Source organism: Xenopus tropicalis, chromosome 7 (assembly GCF_000004195.4).
Source record: "Xenopus tropicalis strain Nigerian chromosome 7, UCB_Xtro_10.0, whole genome shotgun sequence".
Taxonomy (NCBI): domain Eukaryota; kingdom Metazoa; phylum Chordata; class Amphibia; order Anura; family Pipidae; genus Xenopus; species Xenopus tropicalis.
Genome location: NC_030683.2, coordinates 59673679 through 59686085, shown reverse-complemented (window position 1 = coordinate 59686085; position 12407 = coordinate 59673679).

The window sequence follows — 12407 nt, the reverse complement described above, 5'->3', positions numbered from 1 at the left end:
CTGACAGCACATTAAGTACACACAATATTATGCATATGGCCAACCATCGCCACATGAAATGCCTACGGACATTTATTATGACCAATATTTATTATACCAACATAAATGAAACAACAATGAATATTTCTTGTATATTAATTTATTTGTACTTTATACATGGTAATTTCGTTTCATACTTTGTTGTTCTTCACTTTGATGTATATAACTTGTAAATAGCAGTGTAATGCACGTCATGTTCACGTCACAATCCTGTGTTTCCCGCCACACTGGGTATTTAAGTCTAGTTTTTTATGTGTGTGTTAACTTTGATAAAGGCTACAGGAGTAGCCGAAAACGTCAGTTCTTCACTATTCTTCAATAAACTATTGAATTTTGTGATCCTGTGTCCTGTGTGGAGCGGCCCATCTTTTGATCGATTGTCTACGTATTGAGGACTGCACCCAGGCGTTCATTTTTTGCATTATCGTGAGTGCCGACCTACTCTACATTTTATATATATATATATATATATATATATATATATATATATATATAAATGTGGAAAGCTAGAAGCTGCACACCATAAGCAATCGACGATACCTGGGTGCAGAAAAGATTATATATATCCAAGAAGTGACGGCACTCTCAGGAATTTTCACACAGGAGTCAAGTTTCAAAAAATAGAGTGAAGATTTATTTGACCGACGTTTCAGTTCATACTGGAACTTTCATCAGTGAATCCCTGATGAAAGTTCCAGTATGAACTGAAACGTCGGTCAAATAAATCTTCACTCTATTTTTTGAAACTTGACTCCTGTGTGAAAATTCCTGAGAGTGCCGTCACTTCTTGGATTATATATATATATATATATATATATATATATATATATATATATATATATATATATATATAGAGTCCAAAATGGGAAGCACTCCAAAAAATATATCTATACCTTGGTGCTAGAGCAGAGAAATCTTCAAATGGAGTAAATGTCAGCACTCAAAGGATTTTCATAACTGGTCAAAGAAGTCATCAAGGCTGGTATATTGCAAAGGTGAGTATTTATTACCAACGTTTCAGTCCTCACTGGGACTGGGGGTATTTCCTGATGAAAGTCCCAGTGAGGACTGAAACGTTGGTAATAAATACTCACCTTTGCAATATACCAGCCTTGATGACTTCTTTGACCAGTTATGAAAATCCTTTGAGTGCTGACATTTACTCCATTTATATATATATATATATATATATATATAGAATACACATTTCTTACATTTGTACTTTTAGTTCAAATTACTTGCTAAATCTTTTAATAAACGTAATTCTGTAAAAGCATATTAAAGTACAATAATTACCTTCAGTGATTTCCGCTATTAGGTCGAAATTCCTGCGCTTCAGGTCCGACCATATCTGCTGGAGCAGGCGGAGGTCCATTTCAAGGGCAAACCTTTTGCGCAACCTGTCTATTAGGTCGCACAGGATTGCCCTCTTCCTCTCATGGACCCCTATGGGCCCCAGCGGCAGCCTGTCATATCCTGAACGCAGGAAATAGCGGACTATGTAGCACCTCTCCCTCTCTAGCAGCTCAGAAACCCCAGGCATGATGTCGCTCAGTGTGTGACAGCAGGCTCTATGACACAAAATGGCCGCAAGTCGCGCATGTCACGAGATTACAAAGTCGTGACAAAATGGCCACAAGTCGCGCGTGTCACCACGTGTCGCCAAAATATACCTAGTAATGTTTTTGTGCGACTAAATATTCACAGCTATAGTAGCGACTATTATGGCGACTAAATATTCACCGCTATAGTAGCGAATATTATGGCGACTAAATATTCACTGCTATAGTAGCGAATATTATGCAAATAAACGCACGCCATGTTAGCCATACCTGCCAATACTTTCGTAAAATTACTGTATTAAAAATGGCCATTTCCCTGCAAACTGGAGGCTGCATCACTCTAGGGGCAACACATACTTGAATAAATAACACTGCTAAGTCCATATTTTATTGCCAAAAATCATTAACTGTACTTTTCTATAATTATCGCCTGCCTCAAGTAGGTGTTAATTTTCGCATAGACTAATGCGATATTTAGCGCGTATAAGTGTTTGTGAATCATGCGTTCGTATTCACTTCTGCGCGCAAATTAACGCATGTGGTAGTGCGAAATTTAACACGTGATATGCGACTTAACGCACATGGTAATAATGTAGTGAATCGCGCGCTAATTGTCACGTCTATTTTAACGCAAAAAAATGTGCGATAAAACTTATCGCCTGGAAAACACAAAAGCGAACATCCAATCCGCTCTGTGTGCCCACATTTGGGCCGTTGCCATAGCTTTTAAGCAGGGGCCATTTAAAACAATGTCAGCAGACTGTTACAAATATTGCAAACTTGACGGAAAATCTGTTAAAAGTCTGCCAGTCACTGCCTCAGCTTCTTTTTCACCTCAGGGTAAAGGTAAGGGAAAAACTTTGTATGTAGACTTTTTATTGCAGATTTTTGACCTGCAGGAAATAGGAGCTTTATCCCCTGAACCTCCAAGTGCTGAACCGTAAGTCTCCGAAAATTGAAGAGTGATGCCAAGAGCTTTACACAGAGAGTGCCGCAATTAGGAAATAAATTGAAAACCTCTATCAGAAACAATTTCCCCTGGGAATCAATGGAGACAAAAAATATGACGGGAATGAAATGCAAGCAGTCAATTACCACCCAGATCACAGTTTTTCCTTTAGAGGGAGGTAATTCCACAATGAAGTTCTATATAAGTTCTATATATGGGCATTGAACCCAGGTCACTGGCAGGCTTTTAACTTTTTAACTGAATTTCGCGCCAAGTGTGATTATGTCATGCAACATTCTATGGGCACTGTTATCTTGTACCCAAAAAGCATGAAAGGAGGTCCATTGTTACCTGATGTTTTTTTTTTTTTTGTTTACATATAATAGCCCGACTTATTCTAACCTGCTTTACTTTTCTCTATTTGCAAAAAACAACCAATCTTTAGTGATATAATACAAACTCACAGAAAGCATTAGTTAACATCCTCATTAAGCCCCTTATCAGAAGTATTTGAAGGGATTCTGTCATGATTTTTATGGTGTACATTTTATTTTTAAATCACACTGTTTTACATAGCAAATAATTTGGTCTACCATTTAAAATGTTGTACTTAAAGCCATCTCAGTGCATTGTGCCTGAGTCTGAGCTTTCAGAAGGACTAAACTTCAGAACTGCTTTCAGATAACTTATTAACTTATAACAATTGTTTCTGCTACTCCCATGTAACTGCTACTCCCATATTTCTGCTACTCCCATGTAGCCAGACCTCATACTTTCAAAAATACAGGCATCAGGGAGCTTTTGAAAAGCAGATTTCAATGCAGGATTTTGCTGGAGAAGTTCTATAAACTGATGCATTTTGAAAAAACATGTTTTCTCTTGAAAGTTTTCCTTTAACTTTATAATCCAAAACAGCTCTCTCTGCAATAATGTGTATTATCACCCTCAGAGACTATCACTTGTTCCAGGATTTGCCAATGTCATTGGCAGACATTATGTCTGAATTCAGAAAAGTGTCTACTAATGTTAGTGGAACTTTTTGATGCAAACGTATTTGTCTGTAAGTTTGCCCCACATAGGCTAGTCCATAGAGCATTTAAGAAGATGAATCATGTTCTTAGGAAGACATGTAAAGTAAATGTAAATTATTTCAATATTAAAGCCTTGTGAGGGATGATTGATGTGGGGAACTTTTAATAATGTTACAGTTCTGACAAGACAAGCAAGGGAATGTATTATTTTGTAGTGTTCCTAAGCGTTGTTTTGGGGCTAGCGGGGCTCTCATGTTGGTAGATATGAAAACATTACCCAAGTTTTTACCTCCTCTATATGCAAATAGAGGAACAGTATCAAAATATTTAGAGGTAGATTCGCTGTTTTGTACCAACATCCATAATTTTTTTATTAAATATTAAATAAAATAAAAACTATACCCCCAAAATGAACACTTTACCAACCAGATAGTTTATATTATGTGAAGTGAACTATTAAAGAATCTTGGCAAACTGAAATATATATATCAGTAAATATTGTTCTTTAGCCGGGGAGAGCGCATGCGCGAGCCAAGCAAGATGGTCGCACCTTGAGTTGGCTCTGCACCGCCCTTGCACTTAATAGCGAACGGTCGCTAAATATCCCCTTAGCCTGGCTGTTCCTGTCTATCCACGGCTTTGTTAACGACTGGGGACAGCATATGGCCTCTCAGAGATCCCGTCGCAACAGACATAAATGGACTAAAGCAACTGCAACTAGGATCTAGGGGTTTTTGTTGATAACAAGTTGTCTAATTCCAGGCAGTGTCATTCTGTGGCTACTAAAGCAAATAAAGTGCTGTCTTGTATAAAAAAGGGCATTGACTCAAGGGATGAGAACATAATTTTGCCCCTTTATAGGTCCCTGGTAAGGCCTCACCTTGAGTATGCAGTGCAGTTTTGGGCTCCAGTCCTTAAGAAGGATATTAATGAGCTGGAGAGAGTGCAGAGACGTGCAACTAAACTGGTTAAGGGGATGGAAGATTTAAACTATGAGGTTAGACTGTCGAGGTTGGGGTTGTTTTCTCTGGAAAAGAGGCGCTTGCGAGGGGACATGATTACTCTGTACAAGTACATTAGAGGGGATTATAGGCAGTTGGGGGATGTTCTTTTTTCCCATAAAAACAATCAACGCACCAGAGGTCACCCCTTTAGATTAGAGGAACGGAGCTTCCATTTGAAGCAGCGTAGGTGGTTTTTCACGGTGAGGGCAGTGAGGTTATGGAATGCCCTTCCTAGTGATGTGGTAATGGCAGATTCTGTTAATGCCTTTAAGAGGGGCCTGGATGAGTTCTTGATCAATCAGAATATCCAAGGCTATTGTGATACTAATATCTACAGTTAGTACTAGTGGTTGTATTTATAGTTTATGTATGTGAGTATAGATTGGTAGGTGTGGGTTAGGTGTGCTGGGTTTACTTGGATGGGTTGAACTTGATGGACACAGGTCTTTTTTCAACCCTATGTAACTATGTAACTCCACCCACGGGCAATCGGCCGGTAACTGCGTACCTCAATAGGCCTGAAGCCTCAGCATCATCTCCAGACCTTACACAGATGGCCTCGCAAGGCAGCTTATTCGACGATACATCAGGTAGTTCGCCTCTACAGGGAGAACAGTCTGGGTCTTCGGACGAGGTACTATTAAAGGAACAGTAACACCAAAAAATGAAAGAGCTTTAAAGTAATAAAAATATAATGCACTGTTGCCCAGCACTGGTAAAACTGGTGTGTTTGCAACAGTAACACTACTATAATTTATATAATAAGCTGCTGTGTAGCCATGGGGGCAGCCATTCAAGCTGGAAAAAAGGAGAAAAGGCACAGGTTACATAGCAGATAACAGATAAGCTCTGTAGAATACAATAGTGTTTTATCTGTTATCTGCTATGTGCCTGTGCCTTTTCTCCTTTGAATGGCTGCCTCCATGGCTACATAGCAGCTTATTTATATAAATTATAGTAGACCTTCTGAAGTAAACACACAACTTTTACCAGTGCAGGGCAGCAGCACATTATATTTTAGTTACTTTTATACACTTTCATTTTTTGGTGTTACTGTTCCTTTAAGTAAATTTAAAATTATGCTGCAACAAGAGCTAGATGTAATAGCAACTAAGATATCTTCAGACCTTGCTAAACAAGATGCGGATCTGGGCACGCGTATTGCCGATACTGAAGCTAAAATAGATGATATTATAACGGTCATTGACTCTCATGAACAAGATATCAGTACACTACAGGCCCAGCTAAAAGAGGCCATGGACAAAATCGAAGACGCAGACAACAGGTCTAGGCGCAATAATGTGAGAATTAGAGGCCTACCTGAAACCATTATAGATTTGCCAGCCACTATACAGAACCTGCTTCAGGCCCTGGTCCCCGAAATCCCCACGGCTAGATTGGAGATGGACAGGGTTCATCGCACCCTGCAGCCCAGACGGCCAGACGACCCACCCAGGGACATTATATTACGTTTACACTTTCACCAGACCCAGGTGGCGGTCTTGATGGCGGCTAGGAAAGCTACCAATTTAGTTTTTCAGGATCATCCTTACCAAATCTATGCGGACCTATCTCCTACTACACTACAAAAAAGAAGAGCTATAGGGCCGATCTGCAAGATACTACAGCAGCAAAATATTCAATACCGTTGGCTTTTCCCATTTCGCTTGGCCTTTAACCACAACAACAGGCAACACACAGTAGCTACCCTGGAGGAAGGCCAAGATCTACTCGCAAAACTGGGAATTATATCTCATGGCCCCCGAGACTCGCCACCTTCGACAGCGTTGCAACCACATCTGACTCCACTATGGAATAAAGTTAGATCCAGAGCTTACTGAGGCCTAGCATAAACTCGGACATCACCGTGACATTCTACAAAGTTAGACCGCCAGTAATCATCCAGAAGCACAGTTAATTTTTATTTTTTATTCCCCCCTCCTTTTTTTTTTCTTATTAAGTTCCCCTTCCTTTTCGCATTTGGATATATACAAAATTGAGGCCATGCCGGCCATACAAGTATTCTCCATTGGGACACTTACATAGGTACTTTTTGTTCGTTAGAATTTGAAATACGCCTACTACGTTACAGGTTCTATAGGAAATTATTATATATGGCCACGGTCCCCCCCCTTTTTTTTTTTTTCTTTTCCTTCCTCCTGTGCATAAGCACTACTGGGGATATTGACTTAGGCTACATAAGTGCAGGCCGGATCATGTGTCTCCCCCTATTCGGTATTCCAAAGTCTCCCCTGACAGGGGTTTCATAGGTTTTTACCGGGACTCACAATTGTATTATTTGTACCTATGGTACAATGTTTTATTTAGGGTTATTTTGTTTTGTTTAGACGGGTTAAGCTAAGTTTTTATAGATGTATATATGTATGTAGGGTCGGCTGTGGGCAATCCCTGGAGGCACTAACACCAACTTATCACCATGGCCTTTAAAATCCTTAGCCTAAATGTCCAAGGCTTTAACTCACCAATCAAAAGAACTAAGGCCTTTACCTTTTTCAACTCTTTACAAGCTGATGTGATATGCCTCCAGGAAACGCATTTTTCCCATACTTCATTTCCTAAGTACTTTCATAAGAAATTTTCGAGGTTCATACTCTCTACGAGCTCTACTAAAACTAAAGGGGTTGGTATATTTTTTCATACCGCTTTAGCGGTGACAATTGATAAAACGCTTATAGATCCTGAAGGTCGCTACATAATTGCAAATGTTTGCATAGGAGACTCCCCGCTAACCATAGTAACATACTATACTCCTAATATTGACCAGGTCGAATTTTTTTCAAAATTATTTGACTTTTATAGTAACCAACAAGGCCCATTAATACTTTGTGGGGATTCCAATTTAGTTTGGAACGACAGACTTGACCGTTTGTCACTATCTGGTAAACAAACATCCCCTAGTGCTCTCAAGGCAACTCGGTCCTTTAGTGAGCTCCTTAATTCTTTCTCCTTAATAGATGCATGGAGGGAAAAAAATCCAGAGGTTAAACAATTTTCTCACTATTCTGCCCCCCATAAAGTTTCCTCAAGAATAGATCATGTATTTCTTTCTCCTTCTCTCGTTCCATTGCTCTACTCTTCTAGAATGCTAAATATCAGTTGGTCAGATCACTGCCCCATTTTAACCTCGTTATCCCAACTTCATGAACGCCCAAGAGTCAGATTCTGGAGGCTAAATGAATCATTATTAAGCTTTCCTGAAATAACAGAAAGTATCAAAAAGGGTCTGCCACAATATTTCTCCGAAAACTCCCAGTCTGGGCTCACGGCCTCAACACTGTGGGAAGCCCGTAAACCAGTGATTAGGGGACAATTTATCCAAATCGGTTCCCAGCGGAAAAAGATGAGAGAAAAAGCAATTCAGCTTCTTTCTCAATCCTTAGACCAATTGGTTCTTAAGCAAATGGAAGAACCCCTGGTAGATTATCAGCCCCAAATATCTCAACTCCAAAAAGAATTAGACCTACTGTTGACAACAGCAGCCGAAAAGAAACTTAGATGGGCCAAACATAAACTATTTTACACCTTAGATAAACCGGGTAGGTCCTTAGCACGTAAACTAAATAATCAGGATTCCTTTCCCTCCATCCACCGCATACGGACAGCTCAGGGCACCCAAACAGGGAACCCCCTTAAGATAGCAAACGAGTTTGCTTCATTTTACCAAAAATTGTATACCAATCCAGCGCCCATATCCCGTAACACATATGATAAATTTTTTCATGACTTTAACCTCCCCAAACTTTCCCAAGAACAATTGGCTTTAACTGAACAAGAGATCACAGCTGAAGAAGTAACTAATGCTATCAGGAATCTCAAATCGGGTACCGCTCCCGGTATAAATGGGTTACCCAATATATACTATAAAAAATTTTCTAAGGAACTTACCCCACATCTTACTGCAATGTTAAATAGCCTTAAGTCTGGAGGCACACTAAGACAGGAGTCCCTCCAAGCTAAAATTTCAGCCATACCTAAACCTAACTCAGATCTATTAGATGTTAAGAATTATAGACCCATCTCAGTTTTGAACACAGATATTAAACTACTCGGCAAAATCATAGCGTACAGAATCAATACTTTCCTCCCGTCATTGATCCACAAAGATCAAGTGGGGTTCATACCGGGAAGACAGGCGTCTGATGCAATCAGACGACTTACTCTATTAACCCATTACGCTACACAATCTACTGTGCCCTCCATGCTCCTTAAATTGGATATTAGGAAAGCCTTTGATTCCTTATCATGGGACTATTTATACTACATGTTAAATAAATGGGGCTTTGGCACTAATTTGATCTTATGGGTTAAAGCGTTAATCAGAGCCCCTACAGCACTGGTTAACATATTAGGCTTCTCTTCTCCCGCTTTCCCCATAGGCCGTGGGACCATACAGGGATGCCCTCTCTCCCCAATATTGTTTGATCTAGCTATCGAGGCCCTTGCAGCAGCGATCAGAGCCAACCCAAATATTATGGGCCTTGAAGTAGGAGAAACCCATCACAAAGTTAGCCTTTTTGCAGACGACTTGACCTTAATTGTCTCTAGACCCCTTACCACACTTCCCAATCTATATAACATACTACAAAAATTTGGAACCATATCAGGTTTATATATCAATCATAACAAAACTGAAGCACTCAATATTAATCTACCAGATCATGCAGTGAAGCTTTTAAAACTTAACTTTGACTTTCTTTGGCAGCCTCATTACATTTCTATACTAGGGGTAAAGTTAACCAAATCTTACGACTCCCTATATAAATTTAACTACCCGGCAATGTTCAAATCTCTAGTGTCTCTCTTGGAGAAGTGGAACTCTCACAATATCTCCTGGATAGATCTGTTAAGGTTTGAAGCTCAAATTATGAAGTTTATATGGAATAAGAAACCCCCAAGAGTTAATAAGAAGACACTCTATCGCATTCGAATTAAAGGTGGTTTGGGCCTACCAAATTTATTATACTATTACAAAGCAGCGCAACTAGCCCAAATCCCCTTAATGCATGCCCAAACGGATACTCCCCATTGGGTTTCCCTAGAGTCCCATTTTTCCTATCCCCTTTCCCCAACGGGTTTGATTTGGAGTCCAAAAGCAAGCAGGCCCCCTACATGTAGCCCCTGCCTTCGGGTGACCCTGAAAACCTGGGACTCGACAGTTAAAACTTTATCTCTTAGTCCACCCCATACCCCAGCCGCCCCAATCTTGGGCAACCCTAAGTTTATCCCAGGTCTTAACTACAATCGATATACATGGTGGATAGCTAACGAAAAATGGGCAATTGGTCATTTGTTAACCAGAACCGGTCCCTTTTTACTACAAACTTTCTTAGACACCTATAAGGTCCCCCTATCTGAATGGTTTCACACGAGACAGGTTTTGCACTTTGTACAATCTCAATGGAGTTTATCTAACCAACAAGACAAGTCAGAGACCTTTTTTGAGAAGCGGTGCCTAAAAAATCCTAAACATAGGAAATCGATCTCCATGTTATACAGTGCCTTTTTCCCAGATGATAAAGCTACAAGTCTATCATACGTTACGGCATGGCAAACTGATTACAAACCAGCCTGTCATTAGAAGACTGGGAATCTATATGGTTAACGGTTAAAAGTTTTTCACGTAATGTTTCTCTCCTGGAGGCTAATTATAAAGTGCTCTTTAGGTGGTACCTAGTCCCAGCTCGTATAGCTAAATTTCTGCCCACAGCCGACCCAAGATGTTTCCGGGGATGTGATCAAATAGGCTCGATGTTCCATTTATGGTGGTCTTGCCCTAAAGCTCAGAGATTCTGGATAAGAGTCTTTACCATGGTCCATTCTATTTTTGGGACCTCGGTCCCCAAACACCCAACTATTGCCCTATTATGTCACAAACCCGATGCTCTCACAGTAAAACAATTTCAACTTTTAACAGTTATCATGATGGTAGCCAAACGTATTATTGCGAAAGCGTGGAAAACGAAACAAATTCCGTTTGAAGCTCTCAAAAACAAAGTGGATGGTTTCATGGCCATGGAAAAAATGTCTAGTATTCTATCAGACTCGCATAAGCAATTTATTAAAATCTGGGAGCCATGGCTCGTGTATAGATATGGAGATGCCTATCCTACTTCTCTCCTATCTCTGTAACCTTAAACTAAAATAACACTATCATAGATATCGCCCATAGACAACTAATGGTTTTTCTGCCTGGTCGGATCCCCGAGTAAAAATCGTAAAAGTCTTAAAGTCATAGCTACTTACCCCGTCTATTGTATATAGTTCCAGTTATTTCGTTTTTAATGATAACAAAGTGAGGGATCCAGGGTGCCCCATATAGAACCCCCTGGCCCCCAAAGGAAAAACCCAGACTACTTATTAAACTATGTTTACTACCTGTATCTCATCACAAGGCTTTGGTACATTATGATATTGTAACTATGCTTGTATATACGGTGATATTTGGAAAGTAGCCTGTATGTCTTTTGCTTTTTCAAATAAAAATATATTGAAATAAAATATTGTTCTTTAGCATATTTTCTCTTGAGCCACCATTTAGTGATGCCCTGTGTGCACACGAGCAGAAATATTGCAGCTTTAACTGTAACAAGAAGTAGTGTGGAAAAAAGACAAAGCTCTGGTCATGAATTGGCTGATGTAGCCTAGCATGTATGTGAGCCTTGGCTTGTTTGTGTGCACTGTCAATCCTATGATTTCAGCAAGTAGCCCCTAATTCTTAAAAAGGCAATTTTCTATTTAGGTTTACCCAATAGCACATACTACTAAAAAAGTATATTTAAGTATTGATAGGGTAAATATTCCCCTATGGCTTTAAACCCTACCATTTCCTTATTCCTTGTTACTGGGCAAAGACCCGTTTATCTATTTTGGTATTTACATATACTTCCATTATTGGCCCTTAGGTGAGACCACACCCTACCACAATTTAATATAGTTTGATAAGGGGTGGATCTTCCTTCTTGGCCTTCAGCAGTTTAGCTGTGTGGATGTGCTTCAGGAACCCTGGGATCCACGCGGCCCAGAAGAGTTCTGCCCTAAAGGGACTCATCACCCTTAGGGAAGGCAGGGAGCAGGGACCCCTTGAACGAGGTTATCTAGAACAGGTTATTTCTGTTATAGCACTTTCTAGGAAAGTGAGTTAGTTAGTATTTAGCTATAAATAGCAGCTTCTTGGCTCTAACCAGGAGAGGATAGTTAAAGGAGAAGGAAAGTCAAAATCTATTAAAGGAGAAGGAAAGGCTAAGTCACTTGGGGGTGCCAAAATGTTAGGCACCCCCAAGTGACTTAGATCGCTTACCTTTTACCCCAGGCTGGTGCCCCTGTACGGAGAGAACAGCACCAGCCCGGGGTAGCAGCGAGCGCTTCCTACTTCCTATTCGCTTGCATGCGCATGCGCAGTAGATTGAGAAGCCGAACTTAAAAAACAAAGTTGGCTTTTTACTCTACTGCGCATGCGCCGGCCGACGGATTTCGCCGGGAGAAGAAATAGGAAGGAGGAAGCGCTTCCTACAGGTACCCTGGGCTGGTGCTTTTTTCTCCTAACAGGGGCACCAGCCCAGGGTACAAGGTAAGCGATCTAAGTCACTTGGGGGTGCCTAACATTTTGGCACCCCCAAGTGACTTAGCCTTTCCTTCTCCTTTAAGCACACTATTAAATAGTACTACTATTGCTGTGTAAAAACGCTATATTCCTGGCTTGCCTAATGAAAGATTTACAGAGATATACTTACTAGAACCTACATACTTGTTTCAGTGAACGGCGCTGCCATCTTGTCCAGCGTGTCTGTATGGGCTGAAAACA